This window comes from Callorhinus ursinus, unplaced genomic scaffold, assembly GCF_003265705.2.
Source record: "Callorhinus ursinus isolate GAN/ISIS: 27379988/994484 unplaced genomic scaffold, GSC_fseal_2.0 scaffold10, whole genome shotgun sequence".
Lineage (NCBI taxonomy): Eukaryota > Metazoa > Chordata > Mammalia > Carnivora > Otariidae > Callorhinus > Callorhinus ursinus.
In genome coordinates, this window is record NW_027397072.1 from 79,858,390 (window position 1) to 79,866,542 (window position 8,153).

Consider the following 8,153-nt stretch of genomic DNA (forward strand, 5'->3'; position numbering starts at 1 on the left):
GAAGAATAAAAAGGAGAAGGGGGAAGTAGAGGGGGGGAAGCAGCTGCAAAGAATTCATATATTTGCCTAATGCCTCTTTTAGTCCCTTGACATTAAAATCACTCTCTTTTGAAATGGCTAGGTGTTAATTTTCTCTTCAGTTTTTCACTGGAGAAACTTTGCTAACCTGCATTAGATAATAGTTTTACATGTGATTTGAACAGTTCTCCAGTACCACTTTAATCTGCTCCATGAAATTTTACCATCTTTTGCAAAATGTATAATTTCACTCTGCAATGGATTTACATCATATATCCAGTACATCGCATTGTGGTTGTCCTGCTTACATATGACAAATGGGGACGGGCAAACTGTACCAGTCTTGGTCCCTATAGGAAATAGATGGCATACTCAGATTGTGTAATTGAGGAGAGTTTAATAAAGAAACCTTAAAAAATGTTGTTGGGCAGGGTTGGAGAAACCAGTAAAGGATACTGAAGGATATGTGGGTTAGCAATAGAGGAAGCCAATCCTAGCCACACCTAATCCCTAAACCCCCACCTGTGACCCAAAGCACACAGCTATAGCCAGAGGAGAGGGCTGCAACAAAGAAGTTGTGATTTAGGTAGAAGGACACAAGCCATTCACAATAAGCCAGTTGAGAAGGAGCTGGGAGAGTAATTATCAGTAATTATCCTGATTATCATTCTTCTATTGTCTTCTGGTCACCTGCCAGTGAGTCCATTGGCTAAACCCAGATGGAATCCAGAGAGGAAGGGAGCCCATTGAATACATTTATAGAGTTCAGCCTCTTAGGAGAAAGGGAGGTGGAAAGGGAGAAACTGGATCTACGGGGACAAATAAAAATATCTATCATACTGACCAGAAACATGTTGATTTGTTGACTCAGTAGATTCTGATATTAAGTGGACAGTAATATTTGAATAAGAACCAACCCTACAGGTGCTCAATTGATTATGGATCTTCTAGTTTTATAACTTGTCCTTGCTATATTACATCATAACTGGAGAAATTTGCATGACAAATATTGGGTTAATGTAATCTCCTGAAGTTTCCTTTCTAAAGGAATGCAGAAGAAAGTTTCCTTTTCTACTTTGACGAGAGAAGAAATTGAACAAGGGGTAAATTGAACACATGTGCTTTGGGGACATATTTGTCTATATAGACCCATAACACAGAAAAATGTCCCTATATAGCATGGGTGAATTTATTGAGTCAGCTAGCAATAATGGACATTTAAATAGCTAGAAAATGCTTTCTGACATTTTGAATCCAAGAGACCATATTTAAATTTTCAAGCCTTCACTTAACTACCAGTTTCATAATCTCACCTGACTTACAAGGTTTAATGAGCAAAATGAAAGTTTTAGAAAGAAATCAAGTCGGAAATCATTCCATTTTCTATCATAGTTGCAATGGCTTAAGAAAATTTTTTAAAAAACAAGGGCACCTGGGTGGCTCAGTCAGTTAAGTGTCCAACTCTTGATCAGCTCAGGTCATGAGCCTAGGGTCATGGGATTGAGTCCCATGGCTCCAGGCTTAGGGTGGAGTCTGCTTGTCCCTCTCCCACCCCTCTGACATTCTTTCTGCTCACATACACATGCGTGCTCTCTTTCTTTCTCTCTCTCAAATAAATAAATAAATCTTAAAAAAAAAAGAAAATTAAAAAAACAAACAAAGTTACTTCTGGCTACTTTCTGAAGTCTTTCAGAAGATCTGAAATGAATGCTATCTAGAATAATCACTAAAATCTATTTGCTTCTATACATTCATGATAATTTTCCTGTTTCTGAATATTCTAATGGTTAAAACAGGACAAATAAGGGCAAAAGGAACAGAACACATCATTCCGACAAAAAGCTTAGTCCAAGCTACAGTTGCGGAGAAAAGCACTTGTTTTTAACTGGTGAGTCATTCACTTATTTTCAAGATGTAACTTACCACTACCCACTCAACCAGAAAACTAGGAAATGGCCCATGGCCCCAAACCCTCATGTATCTCTCTCTAACCTTTCATATCTGAAGTCCTATTATCTCCTCTGGGAGCCAGGTTCTGGGTGCATCTTCACTAGTCTAAGCCAAGTCTTAATTTGGGTTCACCCACAGGTAGAAGCTGAGACATGGATTCTAGTGTAAATTATTTTTTAGGGAAGCTAAGAAGTCACCAGGAAGGGAGCTGGGTAGAGAGACAAGGAAGGGAAAGCAGCCAAAAGGAGATATTATCAAACGACTGTAGCCAACTAGAACTTAACTTCTGGAAAAATGACCTGGGAGCCAGTGCAGAACACACAACTCAGGAGTTGAGAGCTGGAGTGTTTTTATGCCGATTTCTGTCATTGGTTGAAAGCTACTTGCTGGAGGCACTAGTTTGCTGGCACTTCAAGTTGGCCAAAGGTGAAGGCAAAGTGGGATTTGGAGGCCAGAGAAGACCTTCAGGCAAAGAAGCACAACTATTGGCAGTTAGAAGTCAGACTGGCATATTCTAAGGTAGTGAGTTAGTGTCAGGGTATAGGGGCAGGGCACCAACTTCTGCTTCACCAAGGCTCTCTCTCTCTCTATTGTCATCAATTCAGGGGATTTATTTTCTTGTCTTGGAGTGGAGAGGCCTCTACTCTCTACCCGTTTCTCTCAAGAATTTTGCTGAGGCCTCACATTCTCTAAGTTGCTCTAAAGGCCTAGGCTTTTGGACCACCAAAGCCAGAGAGTTACAGGCCTCCCTGGGTCTCTATTCTATCATATTTTCACACGGGACAATGAACACAGAGCAAATCATCTATATAAATGGATAAAAGCAAAAGATGGAAATACTTGGCAGGGAGTTATTATCTCAAAATTTTATCCTTCTATAAGAATCCACCACTGTTGTTATCAACACCACCATTAGTTATCTTATTACTGTGAGCACAACAGAAAATATTATTATGAGAACACCCATGAACATTAGTACTAGTAAATGTAAAAACTATAATCAAATAAAAGTAATATATAATTTTTAGCATCTGTGTACCCACAATTCAAATTTATTTTTATTAAAATCCTATAAAATATTTCTTTTCAGGCTATGACAGAATGATTTATAGTGGACTAATGATTCAGCTGAAAACAAGTGGAAAAGCAAATACAAAGTAAATTTGTTTGCGGGCATTGGAGAAATGCTGGGAGAGGTGCCAATTCTTGAAGGACCAAGGTCCTAGAGAAAAGGGAAGCTCACTGAGAAAAGGGAAACTCAACCATTTTCATTCCATTCTTCTTAGGACATTTGCTGATTCCTGACATGGAGGGAGTAAAGTTGAATCGGGCAAAAGAAAACTACCAAGAATCAGATAAACCAGAACTTCTGGTAATCTCACAGGAACGGAAACGCAAAATAGGAGTTTGGGGTTGCCAAAACAGCCAAGACACGAAGGGCCAAGCACTCAAAGAGAAGAGAAGTTCAGAAAAGTGAGCCTGACATTCCACAGCAGTTTCTCCCTTGAGGCATTTCCTGATTCTTAAATTGTACAATACAAAAGGCTCAGAAACCCCTGAATAAATAGCAGGAAAACATAGCAGAAGTTTTACTGGTCATATATATGTAGAGAAATGAAAATTAGAGCCCAGTACCCTCTAAGCTCTAGCAAACACCCAAGCTCTCAGTGAGAGTCTGGAGTACATATTAAAGGTAGGTTTGAATCACAAATAGATTCAAACTTACAAAGGCTGTAACACAGCTTTGAACCAAGGATTAAGGTAAACTGCCCATATTTGAACTGTCTGGCAGAGGGTAGCATTAATCCTCTCTGAAGAAGAAAAAATTACACTCAGAGTCTTCAATTTTTTTATATATAATGTTTGACATTCAATTAAACATATCAAGTATATAGGAAACAGGGTCAAGAGAAAAATAGGCAATAAAAATAGACAAAGAGGTGATTGAGATATTTCAGTTATACGCATTCACACATCTGATTAATATGTTTATGAAACTAGATGCTAAGATGAATAATTTCAACAGAAAATTGTAATATACTAAAGGGAAAGTCTAGAAATTGAATATATAGCTGAAATTAAGAAGGGCTCAATAAATAGGTATAGCAGCAGATTGAAAATAACTGAGGAGAGGATTCATGTATTTAACGATAGGTCTGTTGAAAAATACACACACTGGGCGCCTGGGTGGCTCAGTCGGTTAAGCGACTGCCTTCGGCTCAGGTCATGATCCTGCAGTCCCGGGATCGAGTCCCACATCGGGCTCCCTGCTCGGCGGGGAGCCTGCTTCTCCCTCTGATCTCTTCCCTCTCGTGCTCTCTATCTCTCATTCTCTCTCTCTCAAATAAATAAATAAAATCTTAAAAAACAAAAAGAAAAATACACACACTGACACAATGAGAAAAAATGGAGAAAAAAAATGCTAGAAACATAACAATTATAATGAAAAGGCCCAAAATGTGTGTGCCTGGGATTTCGGAGGAAGATAGAAAGATTAGGGCAAAAGCATTATTTAAAAGACACAATGTCCAACAGCTTTCCAAGACTTACAAAAGACGTTATGCTACAGATACAGGGATCACTCTGACCCTCAAGCAGTATAAAGAAATTAAAAGAAATAAAACCCATATACCCACTACATCATAGTAAAAATGAAGAAACTTAAAGACAAAGGGGAAATACTAAAAGCAGGCAAAGAAAAAAGAGCACTTTCAAATAGTCAATGAACAATAAGTCTAATATCTGACTTCTTAATAGAAATTTCAGAAGCCAGAAAACAATGGAAAGATATCTTTAAGTATTGAAAGGAAGTCATTTCCAAACTAGAATTTTATACTCAAAAAATATATTCTTTAAAAATTAAGGAAAAATAAAGATACTTTTGGATAAACACAAAGAATTTATTGCCAGGGGTTCCCACACAAGAAACACTAAATTGGGCTTTTCAGACAGAAGGAAAATAATCCCAGATTGAAATATAGAAAGGAATAAATAAAGAAGATTACACATGAATGAATAATATGTTAATAACAACAATTCATGTGATTTAAGATGTTTGTACAATTAAAGTTCATGATAATCATACCAAAAGAAACATACAATGAGTAAATGGAGTTAAAAATTCTAACATGATTAGTGGTAAATGAACTAATTTATATTGAACCATAAGATGTAAAAAGCATAGACAGCAGTCCTTGGGTAGCCATTTAAAGAACAGTACAGGAATACATAACTAAAAGCAAGATGAAAATTATAAAATAATAAAATATTTTTGATTATCTAAAAGGTAAAAAAAAAAAAGATAATGAACGTTTTACAAAACAGGCAGGATGGCAGCTACCCAAGCAAATCAGTATTGGACTAGATTTCAAAAAAACAAGAACCAACTATATGTGGCCAACCAGACACACATTTTAGTATAAGGACAATACAAAAGGGGTGACAATTAGAAGATAAAGAAAACTACCATGCAAACACAAAGCAGAAGAAAGCTGATATAGCTGTGCTAATCTACCAACTACTAGTCAACGGACAAGGTAAGCTTTAAGGTAAGAAACAACGCTAGAAATAAGGAGAGATTTTCATAATAACAAAAAGGGTGAAGCTTCAAGAAATATACAAAAATTACAAATTTGTAAATCCACAATCCTACTGGACATTTAAACATGAATTTCTCATTAACTGACAGAACAGGTCAACAAGAAATTCAGTAAGGGCATAAAAGACTTGAAAAACATGATTAATAAGTTTGACCTGATTGTTCTATATAGAACACTGCATCCAAAAATGACAGGATAGTTATCCTTTTCAAATGCACATTGAATATTTACCAAAATTTAACATATTCTGGTCCATAAAACAAGGAGTGAAATCACTCAAAGTATGTTATTTGCAGTGAAATTAAGCCATATATCAGTAACAAAAGATAACTCGAAAATTCTCAAATGTTTAGAAATTTAAAAAATCTCTAAATAACTTCTGGGTCAAGGAATTGTAATGGAAATTAGTAACTATTTTAAAGTGAATGATAAGTGGTTCTATTTCCAGTAATGGTGGAGAAACTTGTATTGGATTAACCCTCCCACAGATAAAAATTATAAACTCTGGGCAAAATACTAGCAACCCCCGGACAACAGCAACAAAAACAAATGACTGCTTGTTAATTAGTCATATCACAATTGAATTGCTTAAAACCAGTGAAAAAGAAAAAAAAATCCTAAAAGCTTCCAGATAAAAAAAGACAAATTATGTACAGAGGAAATGAGATAAAGCTGATTGCAGATTTCTTGGTAGAAACAATGCAAATTGGAAGACAATGGAGCAAAAACTTTAAAGTGCTGAAATTAAAAAAAAATCTGTCAATGTAGAATTCTTTACTCAGAAAAAATGAAGACATGTTCAGACATATAAAAGCTGAAAGAATTCATCACAATCAGACCTGTACTACAATAAATAATAGAAGAAATTGTTCAAGCAGAAGGAAAATTATAGGAGTTGGAAATCTAGATCTACACAAAGGAATGAAGAGCACCAGTAAAAGTAAGTATAAGGGTAAACAAAAAGACATTTTCTTATTATTGGAATATCTGTGAAAGGAAAGTAGTAACAATGTATTGTGGGTTTTATAACACATGTAGAAGAAAAATATATGAAAGCAACAGCTCCAAGGCCAGGAGGGGAGGAATGAAAATAATCTCTTGAAAGACTCTTAAACAGTAATGTAAAATGCTACACAACATCTTTTGATGGCAGATTATGATAATTAAAAGCTGTATACTATAAACCCTAAAGCAACCATTAAAATAACATAACAAAGTGTTCTAGCTAATAACCAATGAAAAAGATAAACTTAAAGCATAAAATACACACATTTAATTTAAAAAAAGCAGAAAAAGGGGGAAATGGAACAAAATACTGAAGGACAAACAGAAAACAAATAACGAGAAGATAGAGTGAAATCTAATCTTATCAATAATCAATCACATTCAATGGTCTAAACACTTCAATTTAAAGACACAGATCAAATGGGATTTAAAAAAATCAAGACCCATGTACATGTGCCTACAAAAAACTAAAGTGTAAAGACAACAACAGGTAAAAAATAAAAGAATGGAAAAAGATATACCACATTAACCCTAGTTGAAAGAAAGCTTGAATTGTTATGTTAGTATCAGGTGAAGTCAATTTCAGAGAAAAAATTACCAAGGACACAGAGGGTCATTCATAATGATAAAAAGATCAATTCATCAAGAGGATATACAATTTTAACATTTACATTTCTAAAACAGACCCTCATGATATACGAAGCAAAAATTGAAAAAACTTCAGAGAAGTAGACAAATTCACATTTATGCTAGAAGATTTCACCACCTATGTGTCCATAATAGAGAGAAAAAGTATAAAGAGCATCAAAATGGGTACAGAAGATTTGAACAACCCTATCAAAATACCCTCATTTACTTTAAAGAACACTCCACCAATAACAGCAGAATGCACATTTTTTTCAAGTACATTTACCAAGACACATAATGTTCTAGGCTATAAAACTATTCTTAGTAATTTTTAAATCTATGAAGTCATCCAAAGTATGTTCTCTACAATGACATTAAATTAGAAATAAATAACAAAAGTCCCTAGGAAATCCCCAAATATTTAGAAACTAAGAAACTTCCAAATGACCTGTGAATCTCAGAAAAAAAAATACAAAGGGAGGTTACAAAGTATTTTTAACTGAATGAAAATGAAAACACAACCTGTAAAAATTTGTGGAATGCAGCTAAAGCTATATTTAAAAGCAAATTTATAGGGGCGCCTGGGTGGCTCAGTCCTTTAAGCGACTGCCTTCGGCTCAGGTCATGATCCTGGAGTCCCAGGATCGAGTCCCACATCGGGCTCCCTGCTCGGCGGGGAGTCTGCTTCTCCCTCTGACCCTCTTCCCTCTCGTGCTCTCTCTCTCTCATTCTCTCTCTCTCAAATAAATAAATAAAATCTTTAAAAGCAAATTTATAATACTAAACACCTGTATTAGGAAAGAAAACATATTTCAAATCAAAGACTAAACCTTAAGAAACCAAAATAAGAGGAGCTAATAAAACCTAAGGTAATCAGAAGAAAGAAAATAATAAAGATCAAAGCAGAAATCAATAAAATAAAAAACAGAAAAACTATAGAAATATTTATGAAAC